This window comes from Salminus brasiliensis, chromosome 13 (genome assembly GCF_030463535.1).
Source record: "Salminus brasiliensis chromosome 13, fSalBra1.hap2, whole genome shotgun sequence".
Lineage (NCBI taxonomy): Eukaryota > Metazoa > Chordata > Actinopteri > Characiformes > Bryconidae > Salminus > Salminus brasiliensis.
This window is the reverse complement of record NC_132890.1, coordinates 26,901,714-26,914,346: the sequence shown is the minus strand read 5'-3', so window position 1 is coordinate 26,914,346 and position 12,633 is coordinate 26,901,714.

Genomic DNA, 12,633 nt, shown 5'->3' with positions numbered 1-12,633 from the left:
GATTTATTTATAAATTTATAGGACGTTAGAGTGAGAAAGGAGGAGCTTCAGACATGTTCTGTCTCCCAAAATTGAATTATTTCATTACTCCACTCAGCAACACCATAGCATCTACCTGGGATCTTTGAGGAGTTGTTTAATTTGAAACCCGTAGAGGAACCTCTTAAGTGTGCTTTAAGGAACCTTTAAGGAACCTGTTTCTTCTAAAACCATTTTCTTAAAGATTTCTCAAAGCGTCTTAAGAGGTTCCTCCACAGTTTTACATTGAGGAACATCCCAAGATCCTCAAGGAAGTTATACTTTTAACAGTGTACAGCAGCCGCTTACTAACATCATAGCAACCATCTTGAACCACCATAGCGACCACCTGGAGTACCATAGCAACCAAAGTTCACTCTAGTGATCACATAGCAACAGCCTAACAACTGATTAGAACAACTTAAGCTGCACAACCATTCTGCATTTTCTTCAGAAAATTCATTATTCCTGGAAAGCGTTTTATTTGTACCTCACACCCCCCATCCTAATTCCCCAACCCAAAAATATGGTTTTGTCACCTCCATAATTTCTTTAACCTCCATATTTAATTAACTGTGCCACCTAGAATGCTCTTATATGGCCAACCATTTCGTATTATTTTTGATGACTTGCTTAGCTTTTGCCCCCTTTTGTCTTCCACCATTCTTTTCCTTCAATGCATGCAGTGTGATCACTCCGATTCTCAGAACCATCTTTACACACCTCCTCCTCTTCCTTTTCTCTCAGCAGCCCTTCATCTTCTTCCGTGAAATGGCCTTGTTTTAATGACCACAGTCTCTGAGCTCGATTTACTGAGGGAAAAGGTGAGAAATTCTCAATCCCGGATGTGTTTTACAGAAGTGGAATAGGGAAAACAGCCTGTATGGCCTCTGGCCACTGCACCTAAGCCCTCAGTGCACAGCCTCCCTACCTTTTTTTTTGACATGCAATTTAAAGGGGGAAACCTGGGACAAATTGGTGCGTCTGTCAATGCCACATATTTTCTGCCTCGGTCTTACTATATGTGTGGTGATAAAAAACAAAAGCACAGTGACATGACTTTAATCAGAAAAACGTTTTATGTAGTTGTTATAAATCTTGGCTAGCCAGCCGAAGTCAATGAATGAAGGTGGAATGCTGCTGTGTTGTCCATGATGAGGAAACCATTGATTTCTAATGACTGGAGACACACTGTTGAAATTAACATGAAAGAGAACCTGTAGAAAGTGCTAACTTTCAAATGTGAATAATTGATGGTGTCCGAAACCTTTGAAGCTGAGTCAACTGCACCTAACCTGAACACAGTATTTGAACAGTCAGATGCAGTTTTACAAGCCTGTTTACAACCCTGTTATTGTGCCTTAGACGGAAATACACTGATTGTCCTTTTATGGAGGGGAACTAATGGGGAAAACAATGATAAGCTCTGCTGTATTTTATAGCATAGGTTTAACACTAACAAACACATGATAATTATTTACAAGTCTGTGTCCTCTCAGCATGATCTGCTGATAGCAAGCCTAAGAAATTGCAGCTGGTTAGCTTTTAGCCATGTCCCCATTGGGTTTCCTGGGTTGGCCTGGGTTCCCTTCTGATGTGTGGTTAGCTCCGGGTAAGTCAGCTGAAGCAGACATTGGAGGAAATAGATAGTAAGAGCCACTCACCCAATGTTAGCTTTTAGCCTTGCGTGGATGCCCGTTTGCTCCTCCTGGCTTTTGCTTCATTGTGTGCTTCATTCATACTGAAGTTATAAGGAGTTATAAGGTGTTTCGTCACAAATTGTTTTTCTAACTCTTTCCCAAGTAGGGAATTTCCATAACAGTCTTTCCACAACATACAGAGCATCCCCAAAATACAGGATAAACAGTGACACATGCATTCTGTGTTGATTAATGTAAGTCTGCCTGTCATACCACCTGCACATGGCTGCCCTGCTCTTTTAGTCTCTGTATTTAAGGAAACATGTTATGTTATGCACATGCTAAAGGAACTCACTCAGGACCGTTACAGACAGCAACTTGGAAACTTACTTGAGAAAGAGTTAAATAAGCCACAGTACAAAGCAACAAATCAGAGGTCGTTTACATAACGCTGCTTTCCAATGAACTACATGTATCTCCTCTTTTAGTTTTCTCCATGGTTTGAACCCTATAGCTGCTCTGTACACTGTGGGAGTAATTCTGGATGAATGGACCAATAGAAATGCTCTAAATTACTCTGAATAAACTCTTATTTTACACAGACTTTGACTCAAACAACATATTTGCCACTATTTTAGAGATACATGTTTTTCATAGGACAGTGACAATATCATTACATATCATTACATATTCCATATCAGCCTCAAAGGGACAGCAACAAAAACCTGTGAAGCACTTTGAGGGTTAAGTGGACAGCAACCCTTCACAGTACTCACATAAGACAAATACACTCTGAAAAATAAAGGTGCCTCAAATGGTTATTTGAGAGAGATGCCACATTAGAAGAACCACTTTTGGTTCCATAAAGAACCATGTTTAAAATAGAGAAACGTGTATGGAAACTATTATACTATTATAAAAGGTTCTTCACACTCATGCATCTCTAGTACAAATGTGGTTCTTCATGGAACCAAAAGTGCTTCTTCTTCAAGAAGGCCAGCAATTTACAGTTTCCACCCAATACCTAGATTATCTAATCAGTTCTTCATTAAATTAAATCAGGCGAGCTGGTTTGTGGCCAGACAAACCAAACTTCTAAAGGTCTGGTCTGGGCTTCTGAAGGCAATAGCACACACACACACACTGATTTGTGACTTTTGCCCTATTTATAGGATTTATAGGCAGTATATTCCTTAAACATGTAATACATATAATACTGTGTTCTGACGGAGGTGTGGCAAATTGTACCTGATTTGTCTATGTGCTAGTGGTGGTCCTCCTTGGGGGGGGTAGGGGGTGTAGGGTGTGATGGAAGAGAAATGACTAATCAAAGAATTGCTGCTGTAGCAAAGCTGTATTCGGTGCCCCCACTCGAGGGGAGATATATCAAACGGGCAGTTCATTACCTCAAGTGCTTGGCTCTTATGGCAGAGAGGCAGCAGGCATACTGAGCTATTGATTCCCCTCCCAGTGTATCTGCAGAGCAACTGGAGAAGAGAGGGATGTACAGGTGCTCTCTTAACTTAAGGCGAGGCCTATGGCACTGGCACATGTTGGAGGAAGAGAGAGAGAGAGAGAGAGAGAGAGAGAGAGAGAGAGAGAGATAAGTGAGTGAGTGACTGAAGTCTTAAAAATCGTATGTAAAATGTAATTAATAGAAATGCATTGCAGATGATTAGAACATTTTGGAGAAGCCTGTCTTATTTTCTTTTTTTTTTTTTTTTTCAGATTGTTACCCATTTGATCACCAATTACCCAACCTATACATATTATCTCCCTATTACATACAATGCTCTCTACACTGGGAGGGTGAAGACAGACACATGCGGCTCTGATGCATCAGCCAGCAGACGCCAATGCCAGCATCGCACTGGAGTGATGTAGGGAGAAAGTGGCATCTACCCATCCTGAAGAGAGCAAAGCCAGTTGTGCTTTCTCAGGGGCCCTGGCTGCTGGTGGCTAGCAGCATGACCGGGATTTGAACTAGCAAGCGTCAAATCTTAGCGCTTGTCTTAGACACTGATGCTAACCATATAAAGAAGCCTTTGAAAAGACTCACCCAAAGACAATGAATTACCCAAAGACAATCTGTCAGTACTTTGCATTGTACAGGGTCACTATTTGCAAAACTGCAACTAGATTCCTTTTGAGATTTTTTCCCTTTATTTTATTATTTTGATTGTATTTTATTTGTAGTTATTTTATTATTTATTATTTTGAGTCTCGTGAGAACTCAGCTATTGGTTATTCAGTAAGTGAATAGACTAAAAACTTTTTTTTATTTTATCGTCAAGACGAGAATGCTGCAACTCTAGTGAGACTTAAATGATTTTATTCTGACATTGGAAATTTGTCTGCAACAGTAAAATCACTTGAAACGTCATTTGGTGTCTGGCCAGCATTAGTTTGGTTTGCTCTTAATTGTTGAAGAGAGTGGTATCACCATGCCAAAATCCAAGAGTTCTCTGTGGGCTTCAGAAAAAAGGTTGTATACGAATCTGGGAAGGGGCTGAAAAAGATCTCTGAACACTTCGAAATTAGCAGTTCAACTGTCTGCAAAATAATTGGTGTCCTAACGTTTTTACATGACATTCTCTTTATTGGCTAAATTTCCATCAAAATATCTATTTTGAATGTTTTTTTTTTGTTTTTGTTTTTTTTAATGAAAAAGAAGAACTAAGAATCAGACACTCCATAGAGAGCCACTATATGAAACTTTGTATCACTGTATGGCTCAGATTTAGATCCACCATCCTCCTGAAGTATAAAATCTGAATAAGGAGAAGAACATCTAAAAAGATAAGGTAAAATTATGAAAATATAAATCAAGTTTCAAATAATTACAATTATATAATATAATAGTATATATAAATATAAATTAATATAAAATAATTAGGATAAATAAATAATAAATACATACCTATAAAAAATAATTAGGGGTTAAAATAAGATTTTAACCCCTTAGACCCTGTATCCTACACTTCACTTTCATAACTACATTACTTCATTCATTCATTCATTCATTCATTTATTCATTCGTAACTTCATTTCCATAGACCCCAGTGGGACGCCACAAGATAAAAAAGAAACTAAACTGTTACAAGCAAAATCACAGTAGTTTCTGCATAAGAAATGTAAAAATATATAAAGAAACAAAATAAATATCCATAAATATGTCAGCGTTGTCAGAACAAAACCTTGTATCTCCAAAATAGTAACTTTACACAAGAAAACAAGACAAAACCACTACATGGCCATTCTAGTAGTTATGGGCTCCTGGGCTTTCTAGTGTAAAGGAAGAAAAACACTTTCTGACACTTGGTTAACTCTATCCATAGAGTTTCTCTGTCCATAATAGAGGTTCTCCCTGTCTGCCCTTTGTAAAATATTCTATCAGGCTCTGTCTCTTGCTGGACACAGCAAATGTACATGGGAACCACTCACTGCATCTCAAACAGTTCCACCACCCACAGGCAACCAAACAGAGCAGACACCTTTGGCTTCTCTACCACTGGTTTCATAGAAAGATGGAACGTGATCCAAGAATGCCTCATAGTCTTCCTCTCCAGTATCTTCCTGAATATATCAGAGGAACTGACAGAGGTGTGTGTGTGAATGTGTGTGTGTGTGTGTGTGTGTGTGTGTGTGTGTGGTACTGGATTATATGACACAGATGATTCACTGAGAGCTGTCTCTTACATTAACAGGCTTGTAAAATTGATTCCATTTGTCATCTGCCTGTGGTCTTTTTCACCAGCACCAGTTAACTGACAGCCTGTCACACTGCATTCCAGTCAGTCTGTCAGCGATGAGATGAGAAGTTAATGTGTTGACGGGGGGAGGGGGGGTAATGCACTTCATTTTTTTATATGCTATAGAATGCATTTATTATATTTATTATAGTATTTTTTTATAATATAAATAGTAAATATGTGACTTTGGTTTGGGATACACTGGGAGCCCTTTTACCTTAAACACTGCACTACGTAGTTCTGGTCAAAAGGTCTTGTGCAGCTCCACCAAAGTTCACAGTGCTGTAGCAGGGTTTAGGTCTGAAGTGGCAATGACAGAGACACCATTCTCCCTATAACAAGCCAGTGTACCATCAACATGATTCTGAAGCTGCTGTTTTAAGGTACAGATGTTACATAATGTTGCATTCAAAGAGGTAGTAAAAAGCCTTTAACAATTAGCTACCAAACAAGGCCCAGCTGAAGCTGCTGGATCCAGGCTGAGGTGTGTTTGTGCCTGCTTGTATGTTTGTTGGTTTGTCTCCCACTTGAGCATCGACCTCTTCCCATAATCAGACCTAAGCTTGTTTTTGGCTGAATGACAGCATTAAGATGGAGAATTATAGCCCACCCAATCCTATAGTGTGAACTTTACTCATGCACTCAACTGCCATCAATGCCTTGTGTGAAAATGACCTTTCATGGCAAATGTGGGGGTGAAGCCAGGTCAGGGTTTTCAAATGGATCAATAAGTATGAGAAACAAGCCGGCCTAAATCGATCATTCAGTAATCAAGGTGAGGAGAAAGGAGCAGGGGTCAGAAATGAGGTAAAACCATGAATGGTACGAAAGTGATTGCTGTGACCTTTTTACCCCTATGTGAAGGACTTTTTATCGGCTATATGTAAACTCTTTGTTGGGGTCAAGTCCATAGCTCTGTGGAGTCTTTTTAGTGGTGAGAATATGTGTGTTAAGTATATAGGGTGATCAATTTACCAGATTCTTCCATGTTCTTTATTTTCTATGAAATGGACTTCCCATAATATGCAGTTTTATGATAAAAGACATCCTCATTTCTAAGTAATAATGAAAATCTTTGAGCGGAGCAGAGTCATTTTATGGAGTATTTTATTGCGTGGACCACTGAGGGGAAACATACAGACAATGTGAAGCAGTCAAACCTTTGAGCCTTAACAATAGGTCTTTAGAATTGCTAATATGTACACTAAAAAGTGTATTTATTAGTTATTAGTTATTTATCATTGGATTTATGAGGCCTAGCCAAGTTGGGCACAGTTTGGTATAGTGGCGATAATTGCAGTACATTTTTACAAGCTCAGTTATGATGGTCCTGAATGTTAACTTCTTCTCTTTGGAGCTTCACCAAGCTGAACAATCTCTTGATGAACCAGCCAAATGTGCATCATTCTTCTCACTGCTGAGAGCATGCTCACTGGTTGAATTACAACCTTGGCCGGGAACTGCACTGTCCTCGACCTGAAGCAGACAGTCCAACATATCACTGAGGTTGAGATTCCATCCCTCCTGTTTTGAAGAAGACACAGCGGACCTCAATAGGCTCCAGCCATCTAAGCCACAGTCTGTTCTCGCTGCTGCCGCCTGGTAGAACAAAATGTAGCAGAAAGTCCAGAACCAGCAGATTCTGAGGTTGCTTCTTGCCCTCAGGCCATCAGGATGAAGAATAGCCAGTATCTACTTAGTGCATCAGCATGTGGCCTGGACACTTACCAAATCTCATAACTCCATGGATATTACCACACTAGCCCCCCTTTGTGACTCAAAGGTCACTGTGCACTAGTAATTGTATACTGCAAAATACAGACGGATGTATTGTACAGTACCTACGCTGGTCAGAATGTCTACTGTTTAATATAATGTATAGTATATCATCACTGTCCTGTTTTTCACCCCACAGGACCACCACAGAGCAAGTATTATTTGGGTGGTGGGTCATTCTGCATTCAGCACGCTGCTGGAGTTTTTAAACACTGTGTCCACTCACTGTCCACTCTATAAGACACCCCTACCTAGTTACATTTACATTTACATTTACGGCATTTATCAGACGCTCTTATCCAGAGCGACTTACAAAGTGCTTTGCTATTTACCCAAGAAGAGCCTTAGCTAGTTAGAATAGACTAATAATTCAAAAGATACCTCTAAGCTTTAGACATTGCTAAACACAATACAATAGTTGGTCCACCTAGTCCAGTCAGAGACAGAAGCTAATCTGTTGCTGCACAGTTTGTGTTGGTCGACCTCTAGTCCTGCACCAGTGGTCACAGGACGCTGTTTGGCCGGATATTTCTGCTCAGTGGACTATTCTCAGTCCAGCAGTGACGCTGAGGTGTTTAAAAAACTCCAGCAGCACTGCTGTGTCTGATCCACTCATACCAGCACAACACACACAACTAACAAACCACCACCATGTTAGTGCCACTGCAGTGTTGAGAATGACCCACCACCCAAGTACTACCTGCTGGGTGGTGGTCCCGGGGGCCCTGATCATTGTAGAACAGGGTAGAAGGAGGCTAACAGAGTATGCAGAGAAACAGATGGACTACAATCTGGATTTACATAACTACAAAGTGCTTCCATATGGTCAGTGGAGCTGATATGATAGACAATAAGTGTAACTGGTTTTAATTAATTGGATGGTTGGGATATGCAGGAATAGGCAATTTTAGTAATAACGCAGTACCACAGCCCCTGCATAGCGATTAAATGGGCCGCCAGTCTTTAATGCAGTATACATTTCCACTCTTGATAAAGCCTAAATGTTTCCTGGGGGGCTCAGTTACATAATGCAGTGGACAAAATGTAATAAGACCCTATTTAGCATAACTGTCAGAAGATATTTCCACCATTTCCCTTTAGATCACACTTGTGGTGTGTTTAAAAGGTTAAACGACTAATTTGCTAAACCCTCTTCGCCAACATTATCCCTTGCTTTCAGCATTATTGAAAAAGTACATTCCGATTGGATTATGGCTCTTCTTAGCTCGGCCTACTACCATAAATAATGCCAAAGGCAGTTTTGTGAGCTGCAAAACACTGTCATTCCTGATAGAGATACTGAATTTATCGATCTCATTAGGGAATGGTATTAAAATTGGTGCAGGTTTGGCACACAGAGAGATTTAGAGATTTAGGTTTTCTCTTAGGTCAAATTGAGTTTGATCCTTATCAGAGTCCCAGGCTGTTTAAAGCTGCCAATCTTTAGAGGAATTACCTGCCTACTTACTTTGCTTATCTGGAAGCTGTCCAATCCCTGGAACAGGGAGAGACCCATTTATCTGTGTTACTTAAAGAAATGGCAAGTGTTGAGTAACAACCAGTGTGTTTACAAACCACAGACTGTATCCCTTCATGAATAAATGGACTAAACATTTAATTGACTGATCCCACGGTATGTATGTTACACTTATATGTTAAACTTTAATAATATAAAGTAGTATTACAAGTAATTTGTCGCCATCACATAAAAACGTCCAACATCTCCAAAGTAGCAACTTCTAGGAGAACAGTAGGAGAAGAACAAACACCTTCTTAACCTTCAATGGACGTCAATTTTGGAGCATTTCTATAGGTCCGCTTGTCATGAAATTCTAAAACAATGTAAAGGACAACTGCCAGAATCAAATTATGTCAAAGGAAAAAACATTAAGATACAAGATTTTTGCAAGACGGCAACAATATAAAGGTACACTATATGTCCAAATGTTTGTGGACACCCCTTCTAAAGAATGCATTCAGGTACTTTTAGTTGCACCCACTGCTGACACAGATGTGTAAATATACACAAACAGCTTGTCTAGTCCCTTAGCATTGAGCTGTGGAGCAGTGGAACTGTGTACTCTGGAATGATGGTGCTCCATCCAGTACGTTTGGGATTAGTTGATGATGTGGGGTGGAGTTCATCCAACATTCTGACCTCACTTATGCTCTTAAATGGGTTAAAACAGGGTAGTAATATGATAAACAGCTAAGTTTCTTAATTTGTCTATGTGATTTATTTCCACAAGCTTCACAGCGTGAAAGTGCTCATGAACAATATGAAAAAACTGCATGACACTGTCCTGTCAACATGGACCAGAATCTTAGAATGTATCTAATATGTTGTCAAATCCATGTCATGAAGAGACTTTTTACCATCCAGTCATATGCTTACATTCTACATTTGCTCACATTAACACAATTAGAAAGCAGTTATTAATTTAAAGTTTTTAATTGTCAAAAGTTAACACTGTAAATCTGACTGACTGAATTTAAGAAGTACTTTCAGTTCTTCACTAGCCTTCATCAAAATCTATCAGAGATATAACCTCTTCCTGGCATGCTTTACTTTTTGTGTTATGTCAGTTTTGGTTTTAGCAGTGCTGTGTTCTCTTCTGTCCTATGAGGGTTGTTGAGCTTCCCCTCATGCTCCCACAGGTGGAGATAAATTGGAAGTGTCAGAGCACTCTCAGGACTCCAGATGGCCCAACTCCTGCACCCTCAGCCTCCCCAATTCTGCCCCTCTTCTCCACTCTATCCTCTGCAGTCTGAAGTAGAGGTGGAAAATGCTGTATGCCATACATCCACACTCTTAAAATAAAGAGAATGAAATGTTAATTAGAGTAATGCCATAGAAGAACCACTTTTGGTTCTCTAAATAACCTTTAAATTGATTGAATGCTCTAGTGGTTTTCAAGCTCTCAGTCATTGATATTAGACGCTAATGGAGTGTGTGAGGGTTTTCTGTTGTAGTTTTTGTATTGCCTGAATCTACTACACCTCAACCTAAACCTGAATTTAACCTCCTACACCTAAATATAGCCTTATTCTAACCTGAACCTGAACTTAATCTAACCCATACCCTAACCTGTGTAATTTCATTGCCTGAGCCAACACCTCAACCTAAACCTTAACTTACACCCCTACACCTAAACTAATTCTAACCTAAACATAAATGTAATCTAACCCATACCCTAACCCGTGTAATTTCCTTGCCTGAGCCTACACCTCAACCTAAACCTGAACTTAACTTACTACACCTAAACCTAATTCTAATCTAAACATAGGCTAAACTTGACCTAACCTTTACCCTAACCCTATTCTAAACTTACCCTATCCCATGTAAATTTATTGCCTGAACCGACTCCTCAACGTAACCTACTATGCTTAAACCTCATTCTAACTTTAACCTAACCTACACCTAAACATAACCCTAACCCATGTAATTTTGTAATTAATTACCTGAACTACACCTCAAACTAAACCTAAACTTAACTTACCTTAAACTAACCTAAACTCAACTGTACTCTAACCCTAACCTTAACCCTAAACATAACCATAGTAGAATTTAAAATCTTCACGTTTCCTTTTTCTCAATTCTTCTTCAAGTACATTGCAGACAGGTTGTGTGTGTTTGGCAAAACAGCACCACCAGTACACGGAAGCTGTAGTATGAGTTGTAAAATGGTCAAATATGAACAAACTAACTTGCAAATGTACAAATGTTCACGTCCTCACAGTTGAGTATTCTGGTCTCTGACGTTTGCATTGCACCGCAAATACTGCAGCTACAAAGCAGAGCCACAATGTACACCAAGTTCAGTTTGGAGTACAGTACATTTTCGAGCTACAGCTTCTAATCGCTGCTGACAGTGTTTATAGAAATAGTAATGGCACCCTAAATCTGTTTTATTGATCAGAGAGCAAAAAAAGGAAAACACACAGTACATCTACTCATATACACTGATAAAGTGTCAGTCATTAGCAGTAAGGAATAATGAATGTCTGTGTGTGTGTGTGTGTGTGTGTGTGTATGTGTTGAGACTGTAATGGGACAGGTCTTTAAAGCCATTTGTAATTAAGGCAGGTAATGTTATGTAGCTGTTGTCACCTAAGCGGCAGTAGTTAGAATGATTGCAGCTACTGGACGAAAAGAGCTGATTTCATAGGCTATGAACACAATGGATGTAACACACACCTCTCTCCCTCACACACACACACACACACACACACACACACACACACACACACACACACACACATCAGTTCTGCACAGAGAGGCCAGAACAATCTCAGCACAACCACTGCACTTCCTAATCCTCTGCCTTTTTACTTCTCCTGCATCAGCAAATCACACGACACCTCATTTTCATATTACTGCCACTGGCAACCAGACAGGTTCTATACTGAGAGTGATCTGTTTATCCTCTCTCTCTCTCTCTCTCTCTCTCTCTCACTGTCTTCGGTCTCTGTGTCTTCCTTCCTCGTCCTGCTCTCGCTCTCTTTTTCTACTTCTCTCTACTTTCCTCCCTCCATTCAATCTCTTCATCTCTCTTCCTCTCTCCCTTATCACATACCTCTCTCATTTCCTCTCACCTTGTCTCTCGCTCTCTCTGTCACCCTTTTATTTATTTTCTCTGCCTCTCTACTGTCTCTCTCTGTTCTATCGATTGTTTCTACCTTTTACCTTCTCCTCTCTCTCTCTCTCTCTCTCTCTCTCTGTCTGTCTCTCTCACGTTTTCTCTTTTTTCTGTCTCAACTTTCCTTCCTTCCTTTAATTTTCTCTTACCTTTCTCACCTTCTCTCTCTCTCACCTCTCTCTCTCTCTCTCTCTCTCTCTCTCTCTCTCTCTCTCTCTCTCTCTCTCTCGTCTCCATTGTTCTACCCAGGGGTGGAGCCAGACATCCTGGGCTTAGCCTAATTTTCCAGGATCATGCTTTCCTCTAAAGTTTTAGGCTTCAATGGGAGCTTTCCCCACTAGCACATTGACCCTGCTTCGCTCACAGCGTAACCAGAAAGCTGATTGGCTGTTTTTGTTGAAGGGTGATGCCATGTTGAGTGTTGAACGTGAACTCCCATTAATATTCCCACCAGTGGCTGGTGTCCTCTTTTATAACATCTCTGATGGCACACAACACAGGACAGGACAGATCCAGAGATGGTGATGTGTTAAAAAGTTGCTACTTTTTTTTTTCCATTGGAGGACCCATGAGGCCCTTCTACCCCTCCATCTCTGTTTTCTTTCCTTCATTCATCCTTCTCTCTCTCTCTTTTTCTTCCTCTCCATTCTCTCTCTCTGTTCTCTCTACACCGTCCAGTCCTCCCACAGTCTCACTTCCCTCTCAGTCCTTTCACTTTCTCTCTCTTTCACCCTTTTTTCAGTCATCTGTCACTTGCTTACATCCTCCAATCTCACTCTCTCTCACCCTTGTTCTTTTCTTTCTGTC